The sequence below is a fragment of the Monodelphis domestica genome, chromosome 4, assembly GCF_027887165.1.
Source record: "Monodelphis domestica isolate mMonDom1 chromosome 4, mMonDom1.pri, whole genome shotgun sequence".
Lineage (NCBI taxonomy): Eukaryota > Metazoa > Chordata > Mammalia > Didelphimorphia > Didelphidae > Monodelphis > Monodelphis domestica.
Genome location: NC_077230.1, coordinates 139,268,317 through 139,280,422, shown reverse-complemented (window position 1 = coordinate 139,280,422; position 12,106 = coordinate 139,268,317). Strand labels below are relative to the sequence as shown.

The 12,106-nt window shown below is 35.3% G+C and overlaps 1 long non-coding RNA gene across 3 annotated transcripts in view; it reads right to left on the bottom strand.

Moving 5' to 3' along the window:
* Positions 1-11,495: 11,495 nt before the first annotated feature.
* The window catches only part of LOC103105889 (uncharacterized), a 42,498-nt gene continuing 41,887 nt past the window's right edge, over positions 11,496-12,106 (bottom strand). For all 3 annotated transcript variants that reach the window (XR_467427.2, XR_467430.2, XR_467429.3), the window contains one exon: positions 11,496-11,684. This is a non-coding gene — a long non-coding RNA (uncharacterized LOC103105889). The remainder of the gene's footprint in view (positions 11,685-12,106) is intronic.

Genomic DNA, 12,106 nt, shown 5'->3' with positions numbered 1-12,106 from the left:
AAATTTCTCTCTCTGTCCCTGTTTCTCAAAATTTATAATTGTTTTCCAGAATGGTTGGAATAAGACTTGACTCCAACAACAGTATATTATGCCCGTTTTTCTGAAATCCCTCTAAACACTACTGTCATCTTTTGGCATCTTTGCCAGTGTAAGATGAAATCTTGTTTAGCATTTCTATAGTATTTGTGCTTTCATATTGTGTTAGCAATTTGCGATTGTTTTGAGAACTGTTGGTTCCTATATCAGTTGGAGAATCCCAGGTAATTGCCTAAGACAATAAATTACTGAATAATCAGTTGCATTAGGGGAAATGTTTTCCATATTGGAAATTATTCAAACCATTGAAGCTACAGGTTTGAACTATAACATTAAAAAAATCAGTAGAATTTGGAAACATTCTCCTCTACAAAATTAGGGAAATGGTGATGTTTATGAGTATTCATTTTATGTTTATGTATGCCCATACTTAAATCTTCATTTATGCCTATGTCTATACATGTATATCCTGAAATAAATTATAAATGTTTATAATTTACATTTATTTGATAGGAAAATTACATAATATATATTCACTGAAATACAAAAATTCACTGAAATAAAAATCCTGAAAATATATATTCCAAGCAGACAGTCTAGAAGAGTCTTTTTGTTTGGAAGGACAAATCATAGGATGATGCATCCTATCCACTTATATCAGCAAAGCACAGAGGAAATGTGTCAAGCTCTGAGAAATAAGAACAAAAAGATGTTTAAATGTATCAGCTATAACTGGATTTTGGTGAATAAATCCCTACTATTAAGTCTTGGTTTTCTTAATCAGTGACCTAGAAAATGTTAAAATAAGATGTTCCTGACAGAGCTTGAGGGGAAACAGTACAACCCACCATCATCTGTGCAGTTACCAGCCAGACGATGAATCATTAATGCCTCAGACAGTAAAGTGTTTCTTATGCTTTCATCAGGAAACAGTTGCATAGTCAAAGTATGGCTTGTCATCTTTAAGGAGCTGGAACAGATGAAGAAGACTTAAAGATAATTCTGATGATCAATTAACTATTGCTATTAGTGGCTGCTCTGACTATCTCTTCTCAGTCATTCATTGAACATTTATTAAGTATCTCCTATGTGCCATACACTGTAATGGGTACTAGGGATACAAAGAGACAAAAGATAGTCCCTGCCATCAAGGAATTTACAATCTAATAGAGAGACAACAGCAAAGATATATCTATATCTATGGATATATATATATATATATATATATATATATATAGTTCTTATTTATTGTCTGTATATATGTATACAGACAATAAATAAGAAATAATTAAAAGAGGAAAGGCACCAGAATTAAGATGGACTGGAAAAGACTTTCTGAAGAAGATGAACTTTTAGCTGAGGCTTAAAGAAAGACAAGAAAGCCAGAAGGCAGAGATGAGGCAAGAGAATATCACAGGTATGGGAAACTTTCAAAGAAAATGCCTAGAGCCAAGAGATAGAGAGTCCTCTAGTTTCTTTTCCAGGGTTTAGTGCTAATAAATGGACTGGGTCTACTCTTGGATGTATATATACATGCCTATATATCTGAATATATGATGTATGTGTTTATATATTTTAACATATATAATCCTAAATCTTTTATCACTAAATTAGTAAACAGTTTGTTCAATTGTGTGTATATATATGTGTATATATATATATATATATATATATATATGAAGAGAGAGAGATGGATTTTTTTATCTGATTTCCGATTCGCTGCATCCCAGAAATTCCACTTAACTTCTTTCAATCTCAATTACCTTATCTGTAAAGAGGAGGTATTGAACTTCACAACCTATAAAGTCCCTTATACTTATACCTCTAACATGATTCTATTAAATTTTGGTATATTGTATCATAATTATTATTTTCTTTCATGTACTTATAGTTAATATGATTTGTTATTTGACACTCATTATCTAGGGTTTCATTATTATATTCCTAAGACAACTAGTTAGCATATTGGAGAGAGGCCTGATCCTGGGGTTAGGAAGAACTGAGTTCAAATTTAACCTCAGAAATTTATTAGCTGAATAATCCTGGGCAAGTCACTTTGCCTGCTTCAATTTCCTCAACTATAATAAAATAGAGATAATAATAGCACCTACTAACCAGGGTTGTTGTGAGTATCAAATGAGATATTTGTAAAGTGTTTAGCACAGGGCAAAAACTTGGCACATAATAAATACTTAATAAAGGCTTATTTGTTTTTACCTTCAGGCCTTTGTGTATGCTCAAATGGTTGATTACTATTTTATTTCACTAGTCTTTAAAGAATCCATTTAATATTTATTTTTTATATTTGTTTTCATTTTCTCTGTCCTCTAATATATGCTTTCCCCCCTAAAGTCCTCCATGTGGTTCTGTAAGTTCCCTGTGGACCACTATGTTTTCTATAAGGGGGAAGGTTCTGTCTTCTTATCCACTCTGAATATGTTAATTTATTTAATCAACTCATGTTTAAAATTAATATTTAAAGTTTGTTTTCATATACTTGTCTCTAGAATTTGGGTTTTTAAAGGACATTTTTGTTTCCATTCTTCTTTTAAGTCAATGCTTTATCACTATAATGAGTTTTACTTAAACTGCTTTAGTATAACCCTATTGCCATAGGCACTCTTTCCTCCCATCCCAGGTCCTTCCATCAATCCTTTAACTAGATGTGTGATTTTACTCAAATTCTCGAATTATTTGTCCTTTATTCTTTCCTTTATGTTTCTAATAAGTCCTCTATTTTTTTTGCCTTTCTTTTCCTCCTCTTAGTTAAGAACCTAGTTTAACATTCTTTCTCATCTCTGCTCTTCCAACTTCTTTTATTTATTAAGATTTTTATGTGCCTTCTGAAAAGGATTTCTTTGCCATGTTCTCTTAATTAATTCTCTTCCTTTCTGTCTGTTCTAAACTTAATATTCTCAGATTCATGTTCTATGTCTTTATTTATTCCTTTTTAAATTTCATTATGTTCCTTTTAGAGTTAAAGCTTCCAAAGTAACAGGTTTAAGTTCCCTCTTCTTTCTAATTTTTATTCTATTGCCTTTGTAGATCTTATCTTAATGTTTCTTGAACTTTTTTTTTTTAATTGTGCTGCCCTCTTCAGAGTATCAATTCATGAGGGAAGAAAAGTGAATAGAATCAATGTCCAATAGTAGCTATTATCCAATATCCCAATTTTGAAGACCAATTTTTTTCCCCTGTCCCATGATGCTCCTTTCTATTGTAATCTCATTTCTGGGTATATGTCCTTCTATCCTTCTGGGTGCCATTAACCACCCAGAAATTCAAATTTCCTGTTTCCTGATAGAGTGTGCTGTCAATAGAGGCACAACATTTTCTCATATGTCATCTCCCACCTCCCCATTTCCCATATCAGAAATGTTTCTTCTCCACTGGGTAGTGCTTTTCAATGGGACCTGTCTCACACTGAGCTGAGACTTTCCCCTTCCATTCCAGCAGGTTTCAGGCTCTCCCTTCTGCCACCTTTATCATTCTCTTGTGGATTATAGGAATTATCCCTTTGCTCTTCTTCCATTGATTCGATAATTCTATATTCCCCTCTCCCACATACTTTCCATCTCTATAGCCACGTTCTCTCTGCAAATTTGCCCCACAAAATATAGTTTCATCTGTAGAAAAGCTATCGTGTTTATTCTGTGATGCTTTAGCATCTTGTGTGCTTTCATCTGTAAAATCCATTTTCCTACTTATTTCCTTGTATACTTAAAAATGATGATTCTTCTTCTTTGAGTGTTGTTTTTTTTTAATACCATAGCATTTCTTCTCTCTTAAAAATATTTCCAGAATGAGTAACTTATTAAGTTATTCCTTTTTTTGGTAGTATTACCTATTTGCTCATAGGTCCTACAACAGGAAACAAAAGGAAACTTACTTAATGAAAATAGGAAAAAGATATGTAAAAAGCTGAGAGAAGCTTTCATGCCTGAATTACCTATCATTGTCTAGTTTTCAAATAATTTTCAACTAACCATCATATTATAAATAGAATGCCTCCGGGATGCTTAATCCTTAGGTGATTATGAAGTGGTGTCCATAGTATGAGCTTTAGTTCTCTGAACCAACCAAGATTCCAGAATGGTTTTAATATCGTTTTTAGGAAAAATTAGTTTAATTCCAATGAAGAGCCAGGGAGGAGTTAGTACTAGATTCCTAGTACTGAATGTATTTGTCCTCAAAACTCATAATGTTGGTTGCATCTTTGACTTCTTTGCTTTTCAGAATACACTATTTTATTCCCTTCTATAGTTTCTGGGGGTTTCAAAATTAATTGTCTTTGTGTTGTTTGAATTTCTTTTAATATAGATTTGAAAATTTTATTCCTGGATATTTGTGGAATTTGTCATTTGTCACTGGAATTGTTAAGTTTGTATTATGTACCTTGGAGTTCAGAATATCAGTTCTCTAATTGTTTTCCCTCTGGAAAGCATTGTGTGAATTCTTTGTTTTGTGCTTAATTTTCTGAATTTATAATTTCTGAGTTTTCTTGTTTTTTTTCCATTTAGGGTATTTCATTTGTTTCTTTGTTTTCATTGTATTCCTCAAGGAAATCAATGATCTTTAAACTGCCTTTGTGCATCATATTTTCAAGGTTAAAGACTTGTGCTTATATGTGTTCTTAGCTTAGATATTATGTTTGTTTTGCATGTGTTCTTTAGTATCATTACCTTTTGCTTCTCCTCTGTAAAAATTTAGGAAATGTAGGAAATTTCTTACTTTTGGTATTCGAAATTATTTCTTTAGAAGAACTTGCCATTATGAATTCCAGTTTGTTTTTATAAATCAATAATTTCAATTGTAAAGCCTACAAATTCTGACAATTGTTTAGTCAGAGGAGGCCTTTTCACATCCCCATAACCCCTCTTCCGAACTTGGAAAGATGCTCCAAATGAAATCCTTAGTTTCCTTGATACTTGGCTTTGACACAGCAAACCTTTGTGGACGAAAGGCTAAAATAAAGTGTGCTTTAGGATTAAGAAATGAGAGGCCAAAGACTTCTAGGCACTGCTACTGCCTTCCCTATAAGATTATCTCAAATTTACACTGCATGTATCATGCATGTACATGGGTGTTTACACATTATCTGTCCCATTAGAATGTGTACTCCTTGAGGTTAGGAACTCTGTTTTTTTTTTTTCTATCGTGTTTAGGACAATGACTTATACATGGGATGGTATTAATGCCTCTGGTGCTAGGGCTTGCTAAATTCTTTTGGGGTTTGCTCATCTGCCTTTGGTGTTCACATTTCACCCAACCCTGTAAAAATGGAGATTTGAACCCCAGACTTCAATTCCCAGAAGTCCTTAGCCACTTCCCAAAATGCCTTGAAACCTCACCTGAACCTCACCTGGGCCAAGAACAGAAATTATATTTAGGCTGACTCTCTGGCTACTTTGGGTCTCTCTCTTCCTGCTTCTGCTTCCAAGCACACACGTCTCTCAAGATGTAGTGTAAGTGTAATTGAATGGGCCATTTGGCCCTCCTAGTCACGTGCTTTCTTATTTTGTATTTTCTTTATTTCTTAATCTTTAATAAATCTCAAAACATATAATACCTTTAGCCAAGAAACTAAATTTTAACCTTAACAACCCTCATCTATGGCTCAAAGAATTGCAGCATGCCCAGTGGCCACAGCCCAATAAAACTATTTTGGCAAAGGGGCTAAACCAGGTTGAGGGCAACCAACAGGCTTCAAACATATAGGAGAGTTAGGAGAACATCTACTCTAAGCATGTGAAGACTTCTCCCCAACAGAATGGGCAACTGAAAAAAATTTGTTCCAAAAGCCATGAAAGTGGTTGAAGCAGGTATTGTGGAGCATTTAGAGTTTGGTCAGACATCAAAGATGCCAAGGTCATCCACTACATCCTGGGCTATCAACAGCTGTCTTGACTTTTGTCTTGCCCTTTGATCTTGTTGACTAAAAGAATGAGACTGATGACATTGTGTCAGTTTGCCTCATTTAAATATAATTCACGAGCCAGTCAAGTCATCATCCCATAATATTACTAGTCCTCTTGAAAATGAAGGATGGGGAGCAACTAGGTGATTCCATAAGTTATGGGCCAAGCCTAGAGACAGGAGATCCTGGATTTAAATCTGGCCTCAGACACTTCCTAGCTGTGTGATCCAGAACAAGTCACTTAACCTCCATTGCCTAGACCTTACCATTTTTCTGCCTTGGAATCAATAGGAAGTATTGATTCTAAGATGGAAGGTAAGGGTTTAAAAAAAGGCAAAATAAAATGAATGTCAAACATATAGTAATTGCTTAATCAATTGTTTGATTGATGATGATGATGGCTTTAAAATTTTCTCTTTTGATCAATTCTGTAGTATTTTGGTTTTGTTTCACACTTTTGTGATCTTTCAAGATTCCATGGGTTTCTCTGTCATTGGTTCAATTTTCTTAATATTACAACAATTAAAAACCTTTCTAATCTCTGAGGATTTAAGACTCTTTTTTGTAGTTGATGATTTATATCTGCTTGTTCCCTAGGTTTTTAATTGAAAAAATTTTCCCCTTTGAAACTGGTGGATCAGACTTTTCTTCCTTGTCCTCCTGTGAAGGTGATATGTCTTTAGGCTAGATTGCAAAGCCTCCTCCTATTTTGGTGTATTTATTCTTTACTAGCTTAGCCTTGCCCTAAGTAATTTGGTACAGAACTACCCTCACCTGTTCTAAAGCGTCTGGGACAATTATTCCAACTGGTTTCTTATCACACATCTTCTTTTAGCTCCAGTCCTTCTTCTTTGGTTGGGTTGAATCAAATTCTATTCATTTTGGCAGGGTTGGGTAGACATTACTGTTCTACAACAGAATCTCTAAACTGAGATCCACCTCTGAACAAAGGCCAAATTCCCTTTCCCTTCCTTTCCCCCCTTCTTCATATGAGTGGGCAAAATCAATATCTACTACTTGGTGCCACAGTATCTGGGATGAGCAGGAGTGGAGTATTCCAGTAAAGTCTTTGAGACAAGTGACGAATATCTTTCTTGTAGGATCAGCTGTGATTGTTATTTAGTATATAAATCCTCTTTTGGGAGCTTTTTCAAAGCTAATTGAGACTTGAGACTGTCTAATCCACCACGTTATTATTTACATGACCATTGTGTAAAATGTTCCTAACTCTGAGAAATTACTTAACTCCAAGGGAAGAAATTTAAAAGGAATTTCTCAACATCTTTAGAATCTGATTTTGAATTGTAGTTGAGCCTTTAAGGTACTATGCTATCAATAAATGGTCCTTTTAAGTATTATTATACAATCTACAATATTCTACAAATCAATCTCAGTGAATTTTAAAGATAGGAAGAGAATATTTAGATGTTTCAGAGAATAATATCCTAAGAATGTACAAGTATAACTGTGGAATTTGCCTAGAAGTCTGTAGCCTCTCATTTCTTGACCCTAAAACTTACTTTATATAAGAACATTTTTCCTATTTCCCCTGTCACAAATCCTATGAGTATCAAGGCATCTAATAACTTGGTTTGGAGGACTTGTCAAGTTCTAGAATTCCTCTACTTTATTCTAAGGAATAGATTTTGGATCTTCAACTGCAATAATCTCCATGGTTCTGTGCTCACAGGAAGGGGAAATGACCTGTGTCCCACAATGTAATTGTACAGCTCTTTTATTTTCCTCGCTTGTAAAACCTGACAGATCTGTGTTCTGATGCAACTTCTGTACGATACCTGATATCAAGTATTACAAAGATACAATAATGACTTAAGCTATTCCAGCAAATATATATTGACTCTTTCTAATATGGACAGAGGTCATAGGTTTATGTTTGCAGTGACAACTGGTTAATGCTTTGTAGAGGGTCTAACCATAAGAAAGATTAGGTGATACATATTACAATACCAAGCTTAAAGTTAGGAAGACCTGAGTTCCACTTCTGTCTCAGACACTTACCAGCTGTGGGACATTGGACAAGTAATTAGCCTAGGTTTGCCTCAGTTTCTTTATTTGCAACACAAGGATAATAATAGCACCTATCTCCTAGGATTGTTTTGAGGATAAGATGACTTAAAGTACTTAGCATAATACTTGGCATATAGTAAGTGCTATATGAATGCTAACTATTATTATTATCTTTATTCTTTCCCTACTTTTAGGGGAAACACTAAATATACTACTCATTATATTTTAAGCCACTCTAGCTCTTTCTTCACCTCTTGCCTGGACTACTGAATCAGCCTCCTAATTGGTTTTCTTGGCCTAAAATTCCTCCCCATTCCAATTTATTCTCTTGTGGCTACCATAAATATTTCCATAAAAGGCGGGTATGACCATGTCACCTTTTGACTCCATAAACTCCTCTATTTGGCTTTTGGAGGTGACTATCAAACTGTGAGTTTCATCATCTGTAAAAAGAAAGGGTTGATCCAGGTAACCTTTCCTTTGTTTTTCCAATGTCTACTTCTACCATTCTCCTTTCTTATTTTTGTTTCCTTTTCCAGAAAGAGTTAGGAATTTGATTAACCAGTCCGTTCAGCAACATGGTTCTGGGCAATTAATGTCTCTTTCCTTATTCTCCATTATTGCTCTCCTGGATTTTGTGGCAACATCAGTATTAACATGCACTTCATTACTTCCTAATTATCTACAGCTCTTTTATTTATTTTTCTTCCTGAAGAAATTTGTGATGCCTCCCCAGCATCTGAGCTATTGTGAGAGCTTTTGCTCAACCTCCCTCCTTATTCATTAATGAGTTTACCCCCCTCCTGCCATTGCTTTCTTTCTCACTCAGTGAAATGCTGTATTTAACAATGTACTATTGGCTTAGATTGCCTATTCTATATTTCTGCCCTGATTTTTCTCTGCTGTTGTGTACTTTTCTGCCAAACTTGGAGGTCTCCAATGGCTTGCAGACCTCCCATTGTAATGTTCACAATACATGTAATAGTCTCAGACCTAACTCCTCTTTTCCTTCCATATTTCAGAGCTGGCCTTTTTCTATGGCTGCTTTGTGAGTTCTTTTGCCCACATCTTCACCCTGCCCATTGGGTAAATCAGTACTTCATTCTCAGCTACACAGATGTTGTATGGGATGATAATGAACACATCCCACTTGTTTGTGAGCTACATCCACAGAAAGGAGGAACTGAGGAAGTTCAATCTCACAGTTCGAAGGGAGAAATAGAAAGAATCCATTGAAGACAAGTTAATAAGAATGGAAAATGTGAGTAAACTGCAAATGACAATGGGAAGAAAAAGAAAAAGGAGAGTTTTTTGTATGTCTTGAAAGAAGGAACTATAGCCTAATACATAATGATAGTGGCAAAACCAAGCAGGTCAAGAGGTACTGGAAGACAGCACTATTATGGAGAGAAATTTCTATCATTCCCTGAGTAGTCAGGAAGTAATTAACTGCAACTTTAAAAGAGGTACTTTTAAAATGGGCCACTCTGAAGTGACAGACAGTATTGACTTTGTTGTTTGGGAGGGTAGATTAGAGCACATTAACATTTTCTACTTTACCCCTAGTCAAATTAATGATGCTGAAATTCTTGAAGACAGTCTCTTTAACCATTCAGAGATTTTAGTACTTAATGCTCATTCTCAAGAGATGGGTGTTCTCAGTGATGTCGATGTTTATTCCAACAGCAGTATGTTTCACCCCATTCATACCTGCCCACCCCATGTCACTCTTGTACACATATTCCAGTAAGTAAAAAAATGATAATAGCAGAGCCTGTGATCTATCTACTAACTATTTCTTGCTCCAACCAGGTGACTAACACATCTTCTTTTTCTATAGAAGGTGGGGGATAGGGAAGAAGAGAAGGAAAGAAAACAAGCATTTAATTAATTCCTCCCACAGTGCCCAGCACTATGGAAAATGCTTTACAAACATCATCGCATTTGATTGTCACAATAGCCTAGAGGGAGAGAGGAAGAGAGGAAATATTATCCCCATTCTACTGTTGAGAAACTGAGTCAGACAGGGTCACACAGCTCATCAGTATATGATGCCATATTTGAACTCAGGTCTTCTTGACTTCAGCCTGGTTGCCTATACCTTATTCCACCTATCTAGGGAAGTGGTTGCACAGCATAATCACTATAACTTCTGAATCTCAGAAAAAGTGCTGGAAGAAAATGGATCTGGCTCAAATCAGAACTCTGATACTTGTTATCTCTGTGATCCTGGACAAGTCACTTAACTTTGTGTGCTTCATTGTCCTCAACTGTAAAACGGAAATAAGAACAATATCTAATCCCCAGGGTTGTTGTAAGGATGAAATGAGGTATATTTTAAAGCCAACACAAAAAGCCAACACAAAACAAGCACTTAATAACTGCTTGTTATCCCCCTCCCTAGCATTTATTTCTCAAGTAAAAATCCTATGATCATATATTACAGCCTGTTCACATTTACCATAAAATTCTCCATTGCCCTCTCTGTGGTACTGCTTTGTTTTGTTTTGTTTGATTTTTGTTCTTTAGAGACTTTAGTGTTCCATGAAAGAAGGATATTGGCAATAAAACAATGGTCATTTGTTTACAAATAATGTTGTCTATGACGATGTGGACAAATATAGAAAATTCTGTGTTTCAAAGGTGAGTAGAGGTGATGCTCAGGAGAAATGCTGGAGTATGCTGGCAAATATTTAAGTGGGGGGTGGGCAGTGATGAATTTAATCTGCATTACTAACATTTTTCCATCACTTTCTTAAGTCTAAACAATCAAGAAAACAATAAATCAAGCTCTATTTTGTAGTATTTTCTGATTCAAGAGTATAAATGCTCATACTGAAAATGTAACAACCAATTCCCTTTTCAAACTGGCTCAGCACACCTCTGGGAGAAATTATGAAGGGCGCTATTCAATTCAACAACAATGCATTCAATATTACATATATTCAATAGAGTAAAAGTCTACTATGTGGAGAGCCCTATGATAAGTATTTGGCCAGGAAGTGTAGTATAATGGAAAACTCAACTAGGAGTCAAGAGAGAGGTTCAACTCTCAGCTCTACTGCTAACAGGTGGCTAAATTCACTGGGCCAAAGAGTGCAAAAGAACAGACTAACATTTTCTGTTTCACTTATTAGTATTCAAATTAGCAGAGCACTTGGCTACCAACTCTTGACAGTGCAATTCTTAAATCTGGCAGTCTTAAACTGATTAGAATGACTCCAACCACAAAGTCTCCAAAAAGGAAAACTAGCCCTCTAAGCTGTGAGTAGAAGTGATGTTTAGGAGAAATGCAAATAGTGACAATTCAATTCAACAATAACAAGTTCAACATATATTAAGTAACCACCCCAGGCATAATATTTGTTCTAGGCACTGGAAAGAGATTTAAAGTTTAGAGGGTAGTAAAGGGACTGGGAAAGAGGAAGGTTATTTCATTTGGGAAATCAGAAGCCTTGAGTTTCCTTTTTTAGAGGAATTCAAAGTTGGAGTGAGCAGAAAGAAATAGCAGAACTTTATATTTACCAACTTGACTTTGGAATTTATATATTAGGTGGATTTAACCCAATAAAAGCTAATCCAGCTGATTGAACTGATTAAGACATATCATTTTACTCTTCTGGGCTTCTCTCATCATATGTGTGAAGAACTGGATTCTTTTTCATGCCTCTTGTCAGCTTCAGCACTTTATGGTCCAGGAATCCTATAAAAGAATTGCACTGCATCAACTTCTTTAAAAAACAAAACAAAACAACCGTACCTTTTGTCTTATAATGAATGCTGTGATGTCGTTCCAAGACAGAAAAATGGTACAAACTGGGCATTTGGGATTGTTTCTTGCCCAGGTTCGCAAGTTAGAAGAATCTGTAAGGGGGAAAAGGGGTTATTTTTAAAGGTGTTGGACTGGATTATTTAAGAGTGTGGTCGCTAGGAATTTATATTAATTCCAAAGAGATTTATTTACAATTTATTTACAAAATATAGAAAGAATGAAATAAGAAAACCAGAGAGAGGGTAGAGTAAGATATCTAGCCTAAGCACTAAGTAATTTACTTCTGGCCCCTGGCCCAATCCAGGCAGGGAGAGTTGGTCTTTAGCTGGTCTTGGCAAAGCCAAGGACCTGGG